Source organism: Macaca nemestrina, chromosome 10 (genome assembly GCF_043159975.1).
Source record: "Macaca nemestrina isolate mMacNem1 chromosome 10, mMacNem.hap1, whole genome shotgun sequence".
NCBI classification, from domain to species: Eukaryota; Metazoa; Chordata; class Mammalia; order Primates; family Cercopithecidae; genus Macaca; species Macaca nemestrina.
Window position 1 is genome coordinate 141,710,392 of NC_092134.1, and position 16,144 is coordinate 141,726,535.

Consider the following 16,144-nt stretch of genomic DNA (forward strand, 5'->3'; position numbering starts at 1 on the left):
TTTATAAAGAGGAAAAGATGCTTAATGAAGTGGAAAAGATTTTGCCTGGGTAATTAGTGAAGAACCTAGTCTCAGAACCTGGGCTGCTCTAGACTTAATGACCAATGCAGAAGGTGGCAACACGGAGGCGGTTCACACAGGCACTGCAGAGCACCACTCTGGCTCTCTTTGGAGACGCGCTGCACCAACCCGGGCACGGCACACATCTGTAGTCCCAGCTACTCACTAGGCTGAGGTGGGAGGATCACTTGAACACCGGAGTTCAAGACCAGCCTGGGTGACACAGCAAAACCCCATCTCTTAAAAAAATTTTGTTTTTTGTCTTTTTTTTTTTTTTTGACAGTCTCACTCTGTTGCCCAGGCTGGAGTGCAGTGGCATGAGCAGAGCTCACTACAGTCTTGGACTCCTGGGCTCAAGGGATCTTTCCATCTCAGCCTTAAAAAAAATAGTTTTTTTAAAGGTGCTACACCAAAGCATATTATTTTCACTGGGAGTAAAAAAAAAAAAAAAACCCAAAATGCTAAAAGTTATTACTATTTAATATGCACTACATTATGCAAACCTAGACATGTCTGCAAGTATTATATAGGGTTATTCAGGAAACCAAAAAACTAATACATGTTGTTAAATGGTCTATAAGGTACTGAAGTAACTGTCAAATATGTTGCCTGTGGCTCTCAGAGGATTTGAGCCAGTTTCCAAAACACTGCTTTGTCGCACATAGTAATGTGGAATACTAATGCTGGGAGGACTGCTTATGAGAGCTTCAAAGCTAGGAACTTACACACATTTCACATGCTATAAATATCTGCCACACAATCCTTTTATAAAGTAGAATCAAGTTGCAAAAACTCTATTTTCTCTTCATTCAAGGGTAAAAAGCTTTGACTTCACAGATGTTTTAGTTACAAATCCCACTTGTCCAGAAAGAGTAAAAGGGTCTAATTTGTTAATAGTAGGCACCTTCTTATATTTATTACTCCCCCATTTACGTAATCCACACTCCAGAAGGATCAGACCTACCACACAGTGGTGTGTCAACAATTACTCCTTACATCATGGATCTTGAGACACTGGAACTGGACTGTGGGAAAACAGTTCTTTGAGACCAGATTAATTTTTCATAAATATTAATGTGGAATTACTTAATATGGCCTGGAAAATATTGTTTTTCTCATCTAAAAAGGGTATAAGGAAATATTTACTACCAAGGTTCATAATATTTCTCCTTAGGAAATCTTGATCTCAAACTGGCATTATTTATGTACACATCTGCTACCTTTTTATAGCCCAAGACAAGGCTTTTTGAGAAGTGGTCACTACACAGGGAGGAGCCAAAATAATTAGTCCTATTTCTCAGAATCTCTAGAAAAATCACTGAGGCTAAAACTGGACACAGGAGTAAAGTAAGGGAGAAACTGTAAGAGTTAAGCCCCTCAAATGCCCCTCAGACAAATGCTTAATGTTCTTAGATGGAAGACAACCATTTCTGCTTTCAATCATTTAAACCTTAACTTCATTGCCCAAAAATCCACTGCTGTGAACAACAACAAAAATAAAAAGACGGCCAGTAGGTGTGCCTTAAGCAAACAACATGAAAATGACAAGATGAAAGTGACAGTTTCTACCTAATTTATTTCAAATGCATAGAATTTAGCCAGTTTTCAGGAATCTGTAATAGCAGGATGGTTAAGTTCTGTGGCCCCCTGAACTTTATCCAGCTGACAGCTGACGACTGTAGGAAGCAGAGAAGGTCTTCAAGTTTCCAGAGCCTGGAGTAGATAGAGGATTGGCCCTTCCAGCCCTAGCTGACGCCTGTGCACTTGAGACAGATGCCCTGCCATTGTGCTCAGGGTCAGATGTCAACAATCAGAACAGCATGACCCACAGGAAGGCAGCTGGCCGCTCTCTTCCCTACACAGAAGGGTCTAATTTTCAATGGAATCACAAGAGGAACTGCAGAAACTCATTAACGTATGACACAGGATTTAGCAGCAAACAGCTTCATCACTGCTTTATTTATTTTTATTTTTATTTTATTTATTTATTTATTTTTTTTGAGACGGAGTCTTGCTCTGTTGCCCAGGCTGGGGTGCAGTGGCCGGATCTCAGCTCACTGCAAGCTCCACCTCCCGGGTTTACGCCATTCTCCTGCCTCAGCCTCCTGAGTAGCTGGGACTACAGGCGCCCGCCACCTCGCCCGGCTAGTTTTTTGTATTTTTTAGTAGAGATGGGGTTTCACCGCGTTAGCCAGGATGGTCTCGATCTCCTGACCTCGTGATCCACCCGTCTCGGCCTCCCAAAGTGCTGGGATTACAGGCTTGAGCCACCGCGCCCGGCCGCTTTATTTATTTTTAGAGTTAGGGTCTTGCTCTGTCACCCAGGCTGAAGTACTGCGGTGTGATCATAGTTCACTGCAGCCTCGACTTCCTGAGCTCAAGCAATCCTCCCACCTCAGCCTCCCGAGTAGCTGGGACCACAGGCATGTGCCACCACGCCCATTATTACTATTATTATTACTATTTTGTAGAAACAGGGTCTCGCTATGCTGCCTAGGCTGGTCTCCAACTCCTGGGCTCAAGTGATCCTCCCATCTCGGCCTCCCAAAATGCTAAGATTACAAGTGCCTATAACTTTAGAAATAAAAATGCACATATGTGGGTTAAAAGGTAAAAGTCAAGCACTACACGTTATTGAAAGGTAGGGCTGGAAAACTGTTAGTGTCTCCTTCTGGACTGTTCCTTCAGCCTCCCCAGCCCTTTGAAAATAACAACAACAAAAAAACCCCTCTTACACACAATTTACTTTCCCCATTGTGAAGCAGCTGTGAATCATATCCAAACCAGTCCTGGAGGTATTAAAGCTAGGAGTCCGACCTTGTGTTTTTCTGTACCCCAAGTTTATGAAAATGATTTTAGGGTCCCATATAAGGTAGTACAATAAAGTATGGTTAATGCAAAACTAAGTATTTGTTCTCCACTGTGGAAGAAAGTGGAGAAATCCACCAAGTCTGCAAGTCCCATGTCTTGTCAGTAGGTGGCAGCATTGTCTGTGAGTTGGAAGCTATTTCCCGTGGGGGCACCACCACTTCCTCCCACCTCACAAATCCCCTCTGGTCCTTTCCCTTTCACCCGCACCCCCGAAGTATTTCCTCAGGGCCTAAGAGTTGACAAACGAGGAATTTTACTTCCTGGAAAAGATGAAATTGAGTTTTAAAATACCAGCGAGGTTACTCCCCAGAGCCATGTGTTATTCTGCAGCTCTCTGCTTTTGGAGATAAGAGAATCAAACATCAACTTCTAATGCTTTTTTTTTTTTTTCCTCTTTAAACTTCTAATTCTTCTTAAAGGGCATTTCCTCCCAAACTCCCCAAATCTAATTAGATTGCCATATCTGGGGAGTTTGGGAGGAAAAAAATGGGGAAAATTTTAGTCATACGTGGAGGTATCAATTTCAACAGCAAGAAAAAAAGAGCTAGTTTTTTTATTACAAAAGAAAAATCAAAAGTGTATCGTCTGCGATGAAAAATTCTAGAGAGCCTTTGAGGAAAAACAATTTTAAAATTTTAGGAGTATCTTTTTAAATTTTTAAAAATTTTTATTAAAAGGAGTATCTTTCTTGCCCAGATGAAGACATCTTCATAAAATATAAGAGAGTCAGGCCGGGCGCGGTGGCTCAAGCCTGTAATCCCAGCACTTTGGGAGGCCGAGACGGGCGGATCACGAGGTCAGGAGATCGAGACCATCCTGGCTAACACGGTGAAACCCCATCTCTACTAAAAAATACAAAAAACTAGCCGGGCGAGGTGGCGGGCGCCTGTAGTCCCAGCTACTCGGGAGGCTGAGGCAGGAGAATGGCGTAAACCCGGGAGGCGGAGCTTGCAGTGAGCTGAGATCCGGCCACTGCACTCCAGCCTGGGTGACAGAGCGAGACTCCGTCTCAAAAAAAAAAAAAAAAAAAAAAAAGAGAGTCTATGAGGATGAAAATAATATGAGCCCTGATGAAGAAGTGAAGTTGCTTGTGTGACCTAAATTCCTCCTACAGAAAACTGACATTAGAACAAGGTAGCAGAACTTACAAAAAGCATTTCTGAGCCAATATGGCCAGATTCCGTAGAAGGGCACAAGAAGAGAGAGGCTGAGGGCAGGAGAGGGCTTCGGGTCTTGCCCTCCTGGTACTCAACAGCCTGGCCTCAGGGAATCAAAGTGTGAGTGGGAAGGGCAGGTGTAGAAGTGGGAAAGAAGGTGGAGGCGGTTATCCCCTGCGGGTGCTTCCACCAAGCTGTATTGGCGAGAGGAGCCACAGCTTATAAGCTCTGTAATATAGAGGTCATTTCTGGTTAGAGAATGAATAAAAAAGGAGAAGTTTCAGGGACTTGGGGCCTATGCATGAGGCAAATTACATTCCTGGCACCATCTCTGAAGGTCTTATGAAAGCAGAACATCTCCCTGGGCAACTTCTGGAAAGTAATAGCTGAAATATGCCATTCTTAGTGACTGCACTGAAAGAGTCCAGATTCAGGGAAGACACCCCAAACAGAGAATACAGGTTATAAAGGAAAGAAAAGAAAACGTGTATCAGCCCGCACAAAGCCAAGAAGGAGAAAACGGGGCTGGCTGAGGAGCCAGAGTGAGAACTGAGTGAGGGGAATGTGTGAACACTGAGGACCAGCAGTTCCTAAAGCTGCTCTTTGGAAGAACTGGGAGACTGGGAGGGCTGCTTCTCGATTCACAGCCTCCAAGAACAGCTTTCCTAGACTTCATTTTCTTTCTGCCTTTTTTTTTTTTTTTTTTTTTTTTAGACAGAGTCACTCTGTTGCTCAGGCTGGAGTACAGTGGCGCAATCTCAGCTCACTGCAGCTTCTGCTCCCCGGGTTCAAGCAATGCTCCTGCTTCAGCCTCCCGAGTAGCTGGGACTACAGGCACCTGCCACCATGCCCGGCTAATTTTTGTATTTGTAGTAGAGATGGGGTTTCACCATGTTGACCAGGCAGGTCTTGAACTCCTGACCTCAGGTCATCTGTCCGCCTCAGCCTCCCAAAGTGCTGGGATTACACGCGTGAATCACCACGCCCGGCCCTGGGCTTCATTTTCGAGAAGGTAGGCCCTCTTTCTGTGGTTGTTTGAATTTGACTTTAGATAGATCTCTTGCGAATGTGGCCACCAGGCTGGCGTGAGGGTGTTCCTGTGACTGAGACCTCTGAGGTGACAGTACTGCAAGCCCGAAAATGTCCAAACAGAGACATGTGGTTCTCACTCCAGCTCTGTGCTCACAGCAGTCAGGACCAACGTTGTCGTAATCCACACCTGTTTTTGCCAGGAAGACAAGCTAGAGCAACAGTGTAGAGAGGACAAATAGGAAAAAGTGCTTCCAGGGCGGGCCGGCTCCGACATTCCTCACAGGGACCCTTCAGGCAGCAGTTACTCTACTGGTTTCAACATTCTCCATCCAGCCCCCACGACTCCGGTTTCTGTGCTCCATTTTTCAAAGGAAGGTATCGCTGAGGGCTCCAGTAATCCCAAGACGACACACGTTTCTGTTTTAGGTGACCTTCCCCAAACCCTCTTCCCAGGAGGCTCCTGTGGCTCAGTCTGCAAATCCACACAGCCCGGACCCTGATTCGCAGGCTGACAGCCACTGCTGCGGCTTTCGTGACCTTCCTCTGTACTCTTTTAGCCCCTACCAGCACCCGCACCCCCCCACCCTAAAGGTGTCCATTTGCCCGTTAAAGGATTCCAGCATGGCCACTTCCCAGTTTCTGAATTTCCTGTCGCCGTCTATGGAAACTGTCAAGACGGGTGCAGTGTTGCGGGCGGGGGATTCCAGGTGGCGTGGCCGTACATAACAGCAAGGAGGCCAGTCCCACGGTCTACACACCGAAGCAGGTATCACCACCACCGTGCAGTCCTTCCTGATTTGGGCTGCTTTCCATGTGATGCCTCAGAGATAAGGCCTCCCTGTGCCATTTTCGAGCCTGTTAGTTCCCACTCCTGCATTCATTCCTACCTCCTGCATTCATTCCTACCTCGGTACCTGCCAGGAACTTGCAGAGAAACTAAGGAACTTGTGTGCAAGTGGCTGCAAACACCTTCCCACTCTTCCACTGGTGCCAAAAACAAGCCCCCTAATGCTAATCTGCCCCTGTCTTGCACTCAACAGCTTTTCTCCTCTAAGCCCCTGATAATGGTTTTACTAAAATCCCCTTTTGATGGGAAAAATTCCCAGCTGGACATTTCAGGCCCCGGCACAATATGCAAGTCTGCAGGTCCCTTTCCCCACCTCACAAAGGCCTCTAATCAAGTGGAAAATGTGCTGGAGGCCAGAGGTTGGGGTCCGCAATTATTTTTTAAGGGATTACTAGAGAAGAATAGGGGGCAGCAAGGACCTGCCCCCCACTTTGTTTTCCATTTGGTCCTGTTTTGAGACACACTGAGCCGGGAGTAGCCGTCCAGTTCTCCAAGCACAAGAGCTTCATCTCTCTCTTCCCAGGTGGAAGGATGTCATCTTTGAATGCTATTGCTTCAAAAAGATGGAGAGAGTTTGGAAGCAATATGCAGGTCCTTTTCTGACCCCATTTAAGCCCTTATGTATAAAAGCACTATTGAACGGGGTCCCGAGTGTGGAGACAGCACCCATTCATTAACCTCTAACCTCTGGTCTGTATTCAGAGGGGAGCGTTCGCTCTGTGTCCATACACTGCAAGATTGGAGGCATTAACTTGGGCAACCCAGGCTTTGGAGGGCAAGAGGTCACGTTCCCAACCCGGCCAGAGAGCCTTCCTCCTAGTTACACACACTGACCCTTCCCTCGCCACTGAGCAAATGTCCACGTTACTCCAAATGTTTCATCTTGGGGCAAAACATGGCTCAAAATACAAAGTGTTAACTATGTGTATCGGTCTATTGGAACCTCAAATGTGAACTATGTGTATCCATCTATTGGAACCTTCCTTTAAGAATGTACACGACGGAAGGCGGTTTGTCTTCCTGCACATTGCAAAGGACCTTCTTTGATGTCATCCATGCATGAGGGTTCATTAAGGATTAATCGATGAGGACGAACATTTCAAGCTGCCCTGAGTTCTCATCATTCTGTTTCAGCATCAAGAGATTGCTCATTCTAATCCCAGCTGGTTAGTGATGTATGCAAATACCTAGTGAAAAGGAAATGACTACAAATTCCTAAACTCACTATGGAATGATCAAGGATTAGACTGTTGAGCTCTGAGAGTTAAAAGTCAGCGTACATTTCAAACTAAATACCAGCCTGAGTAATAATTTTCAGGTCCTTTCTTCAAAGTTCCTGAAATACTTTTGGTCAAAAACAAAAAATTGATAACTACTTTTTTTTTTTTGAAATGGAGTCTCATCCTGTTGCCGAGGCTGGAGTGCAATGGCGCGATCTCTGCCCAATGCAACCTCCCCCTCCCCTCAAGCGATTCTCCCGCCTCAGCCTCCCGGGTAGCTGGGATTACAGGTACGCACCATCATGCCTGGCTAGTTTTTGTGTTTAGTAGAGACGGGGTTTCACCATGTTGACCATGGCTGGTCTTGAACTCCTGACCTCAGGTGACCTGCTCACCTCAGCCTCCCAAAGTGCTGGGATTACAGGTGTGAGCCACCGTACCCAGCCCAGATTATTTTTTAAAACCTCTGGTTTTGTTTTCATCAGTATGATGCCTTATTGATATATTTTGCTTTACTGACATTTTTGGTTTGCCCTCAGAAGATCCCTAAACAACTGAGAACTGGAGAGAGAGAAGCACAAATACTGCATTGAAGATATTATATTTAATACTCAATGCAAATATCATATTCGCATTTTACGTTGGCTTTCATACTTCTTTTGGGGAGTGTTACAGGAGGAGGGGACCATGTCGTTTCCCTAAAGAAAGGAAGTAGAAGTGTGTTATCTGGAGCCCCCTCCCCAGATAACGACAGGCTTGCTGAGGCACACCTGCTGCTTGTCCCAAAAATGTTGTCACAGCTTTCTCCAGGAGTGAAAAATCTTCACCCTGCTTTAGATGAAGATGAGCACCTCTAGAAAGGTGAGCAACAAAGCACACAGTGGAATATCTCTAAAGCAAAGCCTACAGTGGTCTGACTCCTTAAATGAGGAGGGAACCGTGAGATAAGTCTGCGTTACAGGAGAGCTGCTCCGAAGCCACCTCTCATGGACACCCCCCTGAATCACTGCACAGATGCCTGTTCAGTTCTTTGCTTATCATCGTTATTTTAGTCTTCATCATCATTCTTCAGCTTCTCTGCCCTTTTAACATACCATGTTGGACAAACTATCCATTGTTTTATTTTATTTTAGAGACGGTGTCTCGCTCTGTCACCCAGGCTGGAGTGCGGTGGCACAATCTTGGGTTACTGCAACCTCTGCCTTCCGGTTCAAGTGATTCTCCTGCCTCAGCCTCCCAAGTAGCTGGAATTACAGGCACCTGCCATCATGCTCAGCCAATTTTTTTGTATTTTTAGTAGATATGAGGTTTCACTATGTTGACCAGACTGGCCTCGAACTCCTGACCTCAGGTGATCCACCCACCTCGGCCCCCCAAAGTGCTGGGATTACAGGTGTGAGTCACCATGCCCGGCCAATATCCATTATTTAAAAGTCACTCTTCCTACTAGAAGAGTAAAACAGCATTTTAGAAACAATAATTTGATAAAATAGTAGCAGCAATGCATCTCAGGTCTTTCAGGGTCATTGAAAATGTTAGTATGGTGGAATGTAATCATCTTTCAGACTGTCTATTAGAGGTAGCTAAATAATTCAAAAAACAAGATGAACATAAATAGAATTAAGTATAAAATATGTGCTTCCGGCCGGGCGCGGTGGCTCAAGCCTGTAATCCCAGCACTTTGGGAGGCCGAGACGGGCGGATCACGAGGTCAGGAGATCGAGACCATCCTGGCTAACACGGTGAAACCCCGTCTCTACTAAAAAATACAAAAAACTAGCCGGGCGAGGTGGCGGGCGCCTGTAGTCCCAGCTACTCGGGAGGCTGAGGCAGGAGAATGGTCTAAACCCGGGAGGCGGAGCTTGCAGTGAGCTGAGATCCGGCCACTGCACCCCAGCCTGGGCGACAGAGCAAGACTCTGTCTCAAAAAAAAAAAAAAAAAAAATGTGCTTCCCCGTTAAAGAAAATTTTATTCAGGGTCTAAAAACAGAAGGAAATTATATCTCAATGATGAAATGTTATCAGTCTAAAGTTCATCATGTCAAACTGGCATACCTAAAATAGGTGGGGAATGCCCCTGAATCCACAGAGAAAAGAAGTATCAGCTTCTCCCGGTCACACTAGGTGGGGTAACTACAGGGGGCAATGGAGCCATGCGTCTCTGCAGTGTTTTCGTTAGCTCCTCTGTTTATGTTCGTGATATCCAAGAGCATATCTACACTGAAATCCTGCTCAAATATCTTTAGCCTTTGTTGTATTGCTTCCGATTTCTAAGTGATCCCGGTTCACTCTTTTCCCATCATTTTTGGGGCATACTTATCTGTTTCACCTGCCATCTCCATGCCTGGTCTCCTGAAGTTAGCATCTGCAGACCCTGCTTGGGGTGATCTCTGCACTCCTGCGGTGAGCTCCCTGCTCACCCTGCCCTGCCCTCAAAGCCCTCTCGGGCATCTCCCAGCAGCCATGAATGCTCCAAAACCATTCTAACTCTGCACTCTGTTTCCTCCAGGCTGGGGGCAGGGGCAGGGGCGTGATAATGGCCATCACTGTATTTGACTGGCAGTCTCCACACCGCAGGGTTGAAAAATCATTTTTATTAAAATATGCCTGCCTATTTAAGGGTGCTCTTTAAAATAATACATAAGTCCTTTTTTTTTTTTTTAATCCTTATTTAAATTCCCCCAGAATAGGACAACTAGATGACAAGGCAAAGAGGAGCTCTTGAATCTTCACCTAACCCCACTGCCCTCCCCCGAGAGGGGCTGCATCCTTTGGCCCGAACTCCAGAGTTCCAACAGCAGTGAGGTGGCAAGAGCCCCACACTCAGTGCTGCTAGGAGACGCTGGCTCGTGATTTGTATACGATCTTGAAATGAAGCATTTGTCCACACAGGGCAGAGGCCCCAGAGGGTCTGTGGTAAGCAGGGCAGCATCAAGGTTCTCTCTTCCCTGGCCTCCTGCTTAAGCATTGCTAGAAGTTTTTCCCTGGGAAGGATGAGGAGTTTATCCAGGCAGTGCTGACAGCCAACGGCAGGGCTGATCAAGCCTGTGGCTGGCTTTATCAGTGACACAGCTAAGACGACTTTAAGAGCCCATAAAAATGCTAGCAAATATTCCTGCTGGCCAACACGTTGCAACAGTTTCACAATCACAAAATCCTGCCGGTTTATTAGGATTAATTACTAACTAATAGTTAAAATGCTAAAGTTTATGAATGACTTTTAAAAAACACAAATTAGTGTGGATTCAGGGCTATCTTTCACTTAGTAAATATTTATTTGGCAGCTTTTACAGGCCGAGTCCCACGCCAAGGGCTGGGAAGACGGAGCACCATCTCCCGCATACTCGTATGGAGGTCTGCTTTCTTGAGTGGGAGAGAAAAAAGTGGGGTTTTACTGGGAACTGCGCCCAACCCACAGCCTGATTTATCTGTACCGCAGCCTGCAATCTAGATATGCCCCATGGGAGTGCGTCTCGTGTATTTTAGGGGGAAAATAGTTGGGAATTGCGGCTTTACAGAGCTGGGCTTCAGTTTCTTGGCGCAGAAGGGAGCCAGCCAGTCCAGATAAGGAGCGGGAACTGAGGTTAACATGTATTCAAGACGGAATTCCTTCTCAGTCCCCGAGCAGTAGCTCCAGAGGGTGACAGCCTCTGCACTGCTGTCCTCGTAGTCTCTCCCCGCCTTCTTGAAGCTGCCCTTGATGCCAGTTTCAACCTGATTTTACTGGTACAGAAATATGGAGGAGTGGAGGGGCCAGCCCAGCACTCAGTGGCCAACACTGCCCGCCGCCGTGCTGCACCCCACCACGGGCACTGCCACCCTGCCTTCTGCCCTGGTCGGTTTATCCTGTAGAGACGTTATCAGCGTAGCTAAAACTAAATCAGCACAGCTAAAACGCTGTGTCAAGCTAAACACTTTCCCAGGGAGGCCAAACCAAACCAGGTCCTTGATTTCAATGACAATTTGAATCACTCCCTGCTTCATCTGCAGTAATTCTGTTTTATTAGATAAAGGGTTTGTGAGAAGAAAAGGAAATATTTAAGGCTTCCTCCCACTGTCCAAGGCTAGTTAAGTGTAAACAGAAAAAACCTGTTGGGCTGTGCTGAGGCATTGCATGCGATTCGTCATGTGCATCTCCATGAGGACAAAAACACACATGTAGGCAGGCTTCAGCAGCAAGAGAAGTGCCTCTGAGCATTTCCTCAGGACAGGACCTTTCTACTGAAGATCCTGCAGAGGGAGGAAGGTCAGAGTTCATGCCAAACCCGACCCCAGGATCCAGGCAAAGACAGTTCCCTAAGGACACTACCACAGAGACAGTGACCCTCTCACGACGCTTCCTCAAACACGATCACACGCACTCCACACTGTTTTCCTACCGAGAAGCCGCCAGGTGCCTTCCCAGGCTCCCACGCCTGTCGGCTGCAGTTCGCGACCCACAGCATGGGCAGAAGCCCACGGCAGCCTCCTGCGGCAAGGATCCCAGCCTGTGGCTGATTCAGAGGATCCCAGAGGCCTACAGGGGCTTCAGACGGGAGATTCCCAGGGGGAGCAGAGCATGAGCACAGGATTAGCACTGACCAGTGAGGAAGCGGGTGTTTCCCCCATGGGATCCCAAACGGCACAGTGTCCGTGTCTGCTCAAAGAACCATTAACCCCAGGGATGCAAAAGATCGACTACTGATGGCTGCAATATGGACTATTCAAAACCAGATAGAGAGGTCGATAGATGAGACAGACAGACAAGCTTAGATAGATAAGATAGATTACATAGATAGTGATAGATAGATTAGACAGACATAAATACTTTCTTTTTGTTCCACTCTTAATCATCCAAACTACTTTTATCTCAAAGTGAAATAAAGCAAACCCAGTGAGCAGAGGAGGATGGCGCTGTAGGGGATCTTTATTTTTATTTAAATAGAAGTTTTTTCTCCCTTGGGGTTTTGTTTATCTGTCCATACACATCCCTAGAAAAATATTATTCTTAGAGTCCTGAGGCCGTTCACATTTGTTTGCACAGACTTTAAAGGGCAAATAAAAGACAAGCAGAGATATTTTTCAGACATACTGTTGTACTTAGATGATGTGTTTAGATCCCTCCATTTAGTTCAGGAGCAATCTGTTCATTCATTACTGGCTAAAAAGTGCTTTCAAAATATTCTACTAAATTTATCAAAGATAATTAAAAAAAAAAAAAACAACTCCTAACTTTTCAAATAAACGCGTACCAAATCCTTTCCAATAGCCACACTAATACTCACATGACACTGAGATGACCCTCGGGACACCAGGGGCTGTGACCTGAGTAAGTCTCCAGAGTATGGTGGGATTCTGCTGGCATGGCCCGCTCCCACAGCCTCCTGCCCACATCCAGTTCAAGCAGGCACGAGGCAGGACTGCAAGCTTCCTGAGGTTTTTGAACACTGATGATCTGGGCCATTTGAGAACTTGAATTTCAGATCCCTCAAAAGAAGGTTCTGCAAACTTTCTGGCTACTTAGCAGGGTGGCCTTTACCAGCTCTCAGTTGCTATCCTTGTCTCTGCCTCCTGAGGTGTCTCCACTGCCACCAGCCTCCTCCACCCCAGCCTCCATTCACACGGCTGCCACCAGCCTCCTCTCACCACAGCCTCCCCTCACCCCAGCTTCCATCCATACCCCTGCCACCAGCCTCCCCTCACCCCAGCCTCCACCTACATCGCTGCCACCAGCCTCCCCTCACCCCAGCCTCCACCCACATTGCTGCCACCAGCCTCCCCTCATACCAGCTTCCATCTGTACTGCTGCCACCAGCCTCCCTTCACCCCAGCCTCCGCCCACACCGCTGTCTCCAGCCTCCCCTCACCCCAGCCTCCACTCACACTGCTGCCACCAGCCTCCCCTCACCCCAGCCTCCACCCACACCACTGTCACCAGCCTCCCCTCACCCCAGCCTCCACTCACACTGCTGCCACCAGCCTCCCCTCACCCCAGCCTCCACCCACACCACTGTCTCCAGCCTCCCCTCACCCCAGCCTCCACTCACACTGCTGCCACCAGCCTCCCCTCACCCCAGCCTCCACTCACACTGCTGCCACCAGCCTCCCTTCACCCCAGCCTCCGCCCACACCGCTGTCTCCAGCCTCCCCTCACCCCAGCCTCCACTCACACTGCTGCCACCAGCCTCCCCTCACCCCAGCCTCCACCCACACCACTGTCACCAGCCTCCCCTCACCCCAGCCTCCACTCACACTGCTGCCACCAGCCTCCCCTCACCCCAGCCTCCACCCACACCACTGTCTCCAGCCTCCCCTCACCCCAGCCTCCACTCACACTGCTGCCACCAGCCTCCCCTCACCCCAGCCTCCACTCACACTGCTGCCACCAGCCTCCCTTCACCCCAGCCTCCGCCCACACCGCTGTCTCCAGCCTCCCCTCACCCCAGCCTCCACTCACACTGCTGCCACCAGTCTCCCCCACCCCAGCCTCCACTCACACTGCTGCCACCAGCCTCCCCTCACCCCAGCCTCCACTCACACTGCTGCCACCAGCCTCCCTTCACCCCAGCCTCCGCCCACACCGCTGTCTCCAGCCTCCCCTCACCCCAGCCTCCACTCACACTGCTGCCACCAGCCTCCCCTCACCCCAGCCTCCATTCACATGGCTGTTCCTCTACGTATGCTCTCTGGATGACCCACAGGAGAATCACTTGGATGCTGACCAAAACTGCATTTTTCAGGGGGCAGGTTTCATCATCTCTGTATTCTATCCCCAGAGATTTCACCCCAAAAATGTCATAGGATCGTATGACTATCTTGTTTCAAAGTCCACTAACTTCCTGTTTCATAAAGAACAAGGTCCCAACCCCATTACAGTGGTCCCAATTACACCCCAAGCTACATCTCCTGCCACTTCTCATCCTCCTGAATCGCAGCCTCTTATTCTGGTCACACACAACCATTTCACTCCTTTTTTTTTTTATTTCTTTTTTTAAGATGGAGTTTGGCTCTTGTTGCCCAGGCTGGAGCACAATGGTGCGATCTCAGCTCACCACAACCTCCGCCTCCCAGGTTCAAGTGATTCTCCTGCCTCAGCTTCCCGAGTAGCTGAGATTACAGGCGTGCGCCACCACCCCGGCTAATTTTGTATTTGTAGTAGAGATGAGGTTTCTCCATCTTGGTCAGGCTGGTCTCAAACTCTTGACCTCAGGTGATCCGCCCACCTTGGCCTCCCAAAATGTTGGGATTACAGGCATGAGCCACTGTGCCTGGCCTCATTTCACTCTTTTGTGCATTTATGTATGTTGTACCCATGGACCTAGAATGGTCTTCCCTCCCTGTTTGACTGGAGAACACTTCATCATCCTTTAAGTCCTGGCTTGAAGACTGTGCAGCCTTCCGTCGCCACCTCTGTGCCCCTCAGCTGCCTGAAGCTCTGGTATTGGCCCTTCTGGCCCCGCAATGTTACATCCTAATTACATCACTGCTCTCCCTAGAAAGACCCCCTAGTCGTGCGTGGCTGGGGTGGCATTCAGCTGGCAAGGTTGAACGTATGTGCTGTGCTTCTACGAGGCACCCTGTCCTGTGATAGGGGCTGAGGACACAGCGAAGAACAGACCTGGTTCCAGCCTAACAAAGCTTACAGTCTTGTGGAGAAGACAGACAAGAAATGTAACACCAGGGCACTGTGGCTCACGCCTGTAATCCCAGCACTTTGGGAGGCTGAGGCGGGCAGATCACAGGGTCAGGAGATCGAGACCATCCTGGCTAACATGGTAAAACCCCGTCTCTACTAAAAATACAAAAAAATTAGCTGGGCGTGGTGGTGGGTACCTATAGTCTCAGCTACTTGGGAGGCTGAGGCAGGAGAATGGCGGGAACCTGGGAGGCGGAGCTTGCCGTGAGCCGAGATCGCGCCACTGAACTCCAGCCTGGGCGACAGAGCGAGACTCCGTCTCAAAAATAAAAAAAAAGAAATGTAACACCAGATACTAATGTAACCCAAATCAGGAGGCCCTGACCTGGTCTAGGGGTCAGAGAACGCCTCCCAGACAGTGCCGGCGTTTACCTTTGCATTTCTAGCACTGTGCCTTGCACTCTGGAAGGCTCTGAGTCAGTTTTCTTAGGTGAAGTGTCACTCAAATGCTAAAGACCCTCAAATATTCAGCCCAGACCTCTGGACCCACAGACCCAACTATTAGACATCTCTATGAGTGTATCCCACAGACATAGGAGCCCAAAATTAAACATATTTCCTCCTAAATCACTCTACTTGCCCAGATTTACAGCCTCCATAAAAGGCATTGCCTGGATGACCACACAATCAGCCTGGAAGTTATGAATAACTCTTCTCTCTCTTATTACACCCTGTGCCCAAAGGATTGTCCCAGCTCTGTCGATTCTGCCTTCTGGATTCTGACTGCATTATCTCCTCTCCATCCTCCCTCCGCCAACACTGCCCTAAGTCAGTCCTCATCATTTCTCATTTTGACCCAGGTCCCAAGAGTGATTTTTCTAATGTACAAATCTGATTCTATCACTTCCTGGTCACAATCGCCAGTTGCCAATAGGTTAAAATCTAAATTCTGCTGCATGCTGTCCGGGACCCTCAATAACCTGGCCCTGTTTTCCTCTCCACTGCCACCCCCCGCTCCATATGTCCTATATGTGCGTACGTCCATATGACCTATATGTGCGTCAGCACTGAGCCCCTGCAGTCACCGTTCCTCCAATGATAGACCACAGCCTCTCTGGGAATGGGGCGGGCCCCCGGCCCTGGTGGTCTAGTAGTATATGGACTCAGACCTAAGGACTAGGGTGCCTGGTGCATCTTAGTTGGTAACAAAAAAAAACAAATCAAAATGCTCTTGTGTTGAAAGGGGCACATTATTGGCACTAACACACAGCCTGCATCCGGTTGCACATGTATAGTAGGAAACTCTTGGGAGCCAAGAAATGTTCTGTACTGTGACTGTGGT

General features: G+C 48.1%; 2 protein-coding genes across 6 annotated transcripts in view; one reads left to right on the forward strand and one right to left on the reverse strand.

Annotated features, from left to right (window-relative positions):
- LOC105484103 (Wnt family member 5B) overlaps positions 1-16,144 on the reverse strand; it is a 131,037-nt gene that overhangs the window by 69,940 nt on the left and 44,953 nt on the right. The gene's annotated exons all lie outside the window — the stretch shown is intronic.
- Positions 1-16,144, forward strand: part of LOC105484104 (F-box and leucine rich repeat protein 14) — a 31,227-nt gene that overhangs the window by 8,214 nt on the left and 6,869 nt on the right. The window lies entirely within an intron of this gene.